Below are 6024 nucleotides of genomic sequence, written 5' to 3'. Positions count from 1 at the left end.
AGGGGTCACTCCTGGCTCTGCACTCAGAAATTACTCCTGGCAGTGCTTGGGGGACCATATGGGATGCCAGGGATCAAACCCCGGGTGGCCACGTGCAAGGCGAACGCCCTGCCCACTGTACTATCACTCCAAAAAGACCCCAACAGTTCTTATGGTGACCCGTTGCCCTCATGAAAAGATGGGCCAAAGTCTGGAGCAAAAATTCCAGGTGACTTCATGTGTCACACACTCCTGTCTGTTACACAGTAAAGGAAGAACAGCGTCACCAATCCTTGAGAAGACCCTCTCTCCCTTTTACCAGCCACACACTTGCTTGCTTTCCAACAGCAAATTGAAACTGCCTCTCCAGCACAGAAATAAAGCAAATGACTCTTATTAGTGAAACCTCTGCAGCCTTCCTTCCCATCAACCCCAAAGGTATATCATGAAAGAGATCAAAACCCCTTTCTTTCCTTGGGTGTCAGCCTCATGTGATGTTATTCTATATTCCACAAATGAGTGCAGATATCCAAGGACAGTACATACAAGGGCCAGGAGGATTGCCCCATAGCTGGAAGCCTGCTTCATGAGCGGAGGGGAGAAGGCAGATGGAATAGAGAAAGGATCGCTAAGAAACTGATGGCTGGAGGAATCAGTCAGGATGGGAGATGTATGCCCAAAGTAGATAACGGACTAAACATGATGACCTCTCCGTGTCTGTGTTGCAAGCCATAATGCCCAAAAGTAGAGAGGGAGTATATTGTCTGCCATTGGTTGCAGGGGGAGGGTGGGAAAGGGGGGATATACCGGGGATATTGGTGGTGGGCAATGTGCACTGGTGGAGGGATGGGTGTTTGATAATTGTGTGATTGTAACCCAAACATGAAAGCTTGTAACTATCTCACAGGATGGGTGTTTGATCATTGTGTGATTGTAACCCATTTTTTTTAAAACACTTTTCTTTCTTTTTTTATTTTATAGTGCTTGTTGCAACACAAAGACAAATGAAATTACCCAAAATATAGATTGATGAAATTCAATTTGTGATCATTGCTGTATCTCATGGGGCTGGAGTGATAGCACAGTGGTTGGGCTTTCGCCTTTCACGCGGCCGACCCGAGTTTGATTCCTCCGCCCCTCTCGGAGAGCCCAGGAAGCTACTGAGAGTATCGAGGCCCCGCTGCAGAGCCTGGCAAGCTACCCGTGCGTATTGGATATGCCAAAAACAGTAACAATAAGTCTCTCAATGAGAGACAGTAATATCTCTCGATGGGCAACAGGATGACAGCTGTATCTCACAACAATGTTACTAAAGTAACACAGGATTAAAGTAATGAGGATTCACTGGGTTGGTTGGTGCTAGTTGAACCTTCTTGGTTGTTGTTCAGACTCATTGAGCTTGGTGGTCGTCTAGGCAACTTTCCCATCAGATTTGATGGGGCTCGACTGGGCTGATAGTACTATGAAATCTGGAGGTATTGCATGGCTGCACATGCGAAAAGCCCCTTATTTCTTGTTTGTCTAACTCTGGAGGGTGAGGGCCAGCGTCTGGAGAGACAGGCACCACTGCCTCCCCCATATCTCAGAATGAGGAACCCGAGAGGGATCTGGGGCACTTGAAGATTCCTGCCTTTGGGCAGAGGTCAGGGGCTGGTTGGGCAATGCCCAGGAGTCGAGAACAGACTGTCATAGGCCCCAGTCTAAGTGGCTGCCATTTTCCTCTCAGAATGGTGATTTTTTTTTCCTTTTTGTAATGAAGGAGAGGGAATCTGGAGAGATAGTACGAGGGTCAAGGTGCATGCCTTGCATATGCCCAATCCCACTTTGATCCCTGGCACCACATGGTCACCTGAGCACCACCAGGGTCAATGCTGGAGGCCCGAGTACTTCTGGGTATCCTGGGTTGTCCCTGGATTGCAGGGTCTAAGCAGCACCATATTCTCTAGGCTGCTTGTTGAACTGGCTCCCAGTTAACTAAGAATTGTTGGGAGACACCCCACCACCTAAGCAAAAAAAAAAGAAAAATAAGAAAGAAAGAAAAGGGCAGCATTGGAGTCCAGCCTTGTCCAAGAGAAAATCATCCCCCAATGCAGACATTCCTGGCCATTCCCCACTCTACCTCCCATCTTCTTGGCTCACAGAAGCCCACTTAGGTGCTGGCTTCCATGTGCCCAGTTCTTCCTCTGTGCAGGGGTATTTTGATAAGTCTTTTTTCCCAGCCTTCCATGCTGGCAAAAATGACATGAAGGATAGTCCAGGGCTCTTGGCTAATAAAGCCCATTGGTTAGTCTGGAATATGATTCTGCATGGCGCGTGGGGGAGAAGAGCCACGTAAGCAAAGCCAGTAGGATATTTCCATCTGGAACCTGGTGCCAGGCTAGAACCCACTGGGTAGGGACACTTTAATACGGAATTGCCATGTGGGTTCTAGAAGGATGCTAGAGACCTGATGGGCTAAGAGGAGCATTTCCCAGACAAATCTGATGGGGACGCAAGACTGGAACCTCTGGGAGACAGTGGGTGACCCACCACCAGGCAAACCAGCTCTTGCCTAAGATGGCCTGCAAGGAGACCACTCAAGGAGAGTGGCCAAGTGTATCTTCAGAGGGTTGAGTGAAGAAGAAAACAACATTATCCAGAAGCAGGAGGAAGAGGAGATTCCCACCTTCCATTCTGTTACGCCACAGGGAAAGGGAAACAGATTTCTCCAAAACAGAGATCAATAAGCCTCAACCAGGGCACTTTTGGAACTTCCTGTCCCTGGTGCATAGCAAAGGCTCCCATGACCAAAGGCTGAGCAATAGGACCCAGAATAGTGGTGGGGCCGGATGGCTTTGGGAGCATCTATGATGTGGGGAGCAGGAGGTGTCTGGATTGCTTTCTTGGGGACCAGCCTTGGACGTACCACACTAACACTCAAAGGAGCATGGTGGGGCTAAGCAGCACCATATTCTCTAGCCTGCTTGTTGAACTGGCCCATCTAGGGATGTGTGTCTGTGTGTGCCTGTGTGTATGTGTGTGTGTGTGTGTGTGTGTCTGTGTGTGCCTGTGTGTTTGCTTGTTTCTTTCTAGAGAGAACTAGAGTTTCTTTTGCAATGAAAACATATTCTGTATCTTGTTTCCCTCTTTTGTTCTTTGCTGTTTTGGTTATTTGTAATACAGAAACGACTTGATTTTGTTTTTCAAGTTTACTCACAATTCTGTGCTTTTTCTAACAACCTGTGATTTTTTACAGTTGGTTCAAAGATTCTAACCTTTGTTGGCCTTGGACAGCTCTGGACTCAAGTCTTGGCTATTGGAAATCTCATGACGTGGCTTGACTCCTACGGTTGGTGTTTTGAAATCTGCAGAATTTAGAGACCAGGGGTCAGAATGTCTCTAAGTCCACCTGCGTTCTTGCTCCCCACAAGAGCTTGTTTCTGATTGTCCTCCCATCCACATGACAAGGAAGTTTTGCGTGTACATGTGGGGAGAGGGGGTAGCAGCGTGCATTACCCTTCACAAACATCATCACTAAACATGGTTACAGGTAAAGGGTCCAGTTCTATTCTTTTGTGCCATTTGGCTGTAGGAAAGAAATCAAGGGGGGATGGAAGAAGGAGAGAAAGGGAAGAAATGGATGAACAGGGGTCAGAGCTTCACTTATACTGGGGACGTGGGAGAGTGGTGTAGCCACATATCCAAAATACCGACCCAACAACACTGAAAACGTGAGACCTAACCTGCAACCACTAGAAATTTGTAATGTTCCTGTCAAGCTGGCAGGTGGGTTTTCTGGGTGGATGGTGGTGGGGATAGAGTATGGGAAAACTGGTGAAAAGAAGTTGACACTAGTGGCGGGATTGGTGTGGAAATATTACACGCCTAAAAATCAACTATCAATAACTTTGTAAATCACGGTTCTTTAATTAAATAAAAATATTTTTTAATATTGATAATTACTTTTGCTTCTTAGCAACCCTCCCATCCATTCTTCTCTTATATTCCAACCTGTAGGTTCATGAAGAAACTTATTCTGCCAATCTCTGTGCCAGTAAAGTCTTTGTATTATGCACAACTCCAAAGAATGAAGGCAAAGGTCTTTGGTGACAATTTTTTTTTTATTGTAAAGATGTTGTGTTTGCTTGTTTCTTTCTAGAGAGAACTTGAGTTTCTTTTGCAATGAAATCATATTCTGTATCTTGTTTCCCTCTTTTGTTCTTTGCTTTTTTGGTTATTTGTAATACAGAAATGACTTGATTTTGTTTTTCAAGTTTACTCACAATTCTGTGCTTTTTCTAACAACCTGTGATTTGTTACAGTTGGTTCAAAGATTCTAACCTGGGCAGGGGGGTGGGGAGTGTCACAAACCAAGGCTGCAGTGAGCCCCCTGCTTGGTTCAATAAAGTTTTGTTGGCGCTCAGCTTTACTCCTTTGTTTGTGACAGCCCTAAGCGGCTTTCGTGCAACAATGGCAGATCTGAGTCAGTATGACCAAAGAACTAGCAACAGTCAAAAAAATGTTCTCTAAAAAGGGAATGCCCTGCCGCAGAGGCAGGGTGGGGTGGTGGGGGATGGGGTGGGGGTGGTGAGAGGGATACTGGGATCATTGGTGGAGGTGCATGGGCACTGGTGGAGGGATGGGTAACCGATCACTATATGAGTGAAATGCAAACACAAAAGCTCATAGGTTTGTAACTGTACATCACAGTGATTCTCTAATAATTTTTTTTTTTGCTTTTTGGGTCACACCCGGCGATGTACAGGGGTTACTCCTGGCTCTGCACTCAGGAATCATCCCTGGCGGTGCTCAGGGGAGCATATGGGATGCTGGGAATCGAACCCAGGTCGGCCGCGTGCAAGGCAAACGCCCTACCCGCTGTGCTATCACTCCAGCTCCTAATAAAAAAAATTTTTTTTAAAGTTCTCTCCTTGCAGAAAAAAAATTTCCAGCCCGTTATGGTCCACAGTGTAATATAGCTTTAAAATGACCTTACCTAAGTTTATCTATCCTGATTGTGTGTGTGTGTGTGTGTGTGTGTCTGTGTGTATGTGGGGGTAGTAAGTGTATGGCAAGAATTTAGGTGAATTCTTCTCCATATTAATCTTCATATTAACCAATATTAATCTGCTCCCACAAGGTCCCAGATCTCACTAATCTCTGTTCAGCCTGCTAAGGCCAGGCTTTCCCGTGTCTGTCCCAAATAGGAAGCTCAGCCCTGCCTGGATTCTCCTTCAGCAACACGATAATACAAGTACAGAATTCTTGACTACAAGTTTGAGGGGATGAAAATAAGTGAGACAATTTTCTATGGAGGTCTAAATTCACTTTCAGAAACAAAATCTCTCTAGCAAAACCCAAGTGTGATAGTTTGACAATCCCAAAGACCTGATTTATGTTTGAAATGTTCCCAGCAATTCCCAGACTGTTCCCAACAATTTCCAAACTGTTCATAGTCACCCAACATGCCAAATACTAACCCAGATTGGCTCTTTCTCCTGAAGAGGGTGGAGCCAACTTGGGTTCCCTGTTTCTCAGCTTTTCATTTAAGTATGACCTGGGGAAGGTGCTACATTCCTTCCCTGGGAGACCCCCACAGAGAAAGGGGTGACAAGTTTTTTTTTTCAGCATCACCTGAATTTGTAGCAGAATGTTCTGTCATGCCCATATTCCTCTGGCCTAACACCTCCAGTGTACCTCGGGAGAGCTCCCAAATGTTTGCATTTGCTTTGCTCTTCCCCAAGGCCAAAGGACGTGGGGAAACAGACATACTTTGGAATTCACTCCCAAGAAGAAGCCTGGGTTAACTATACAAGGCAAGTATCTGACCTGCTGTATTATTGCTCTGGCCCCCTTTGTTACTTTTCGTTGGTTTGTTTGTTTGGGGGCCACACCTGGCAATGCTCAGGGTTTATTCCTGGCCATGTGCTCAAGGTTCACTGCTGGTGGGCTCAGGGGACCATATGAGTTGCCAGAAATGGAACCTGGGTGGCCACTGGCAAGGCAAATGATGCTCTACCAGCTATACTATTGTGCCAGCTCCTTCCTTATGACTTTAAGACAACA

The sequence above is a fragment of the Sorex araneus genome, chromosome 4 (assembly GCF_027595985.1).
Source record: "Sorex araneus isolate mSorAra2 chromosome 4, mSorAra2.pri, whole genome shotgun sequence".
NCBI classification, from domain to species: Eukaryota; Metazoa; Chordata; class Mammalia; order Eulipotyphla; family Soricidae; genus Sorex; species Sorex araneus.
The sequence above is the reverse complement of the archived record's forward strand: the minus strand, read 5'-3'. Positions refer to the sequence as shown.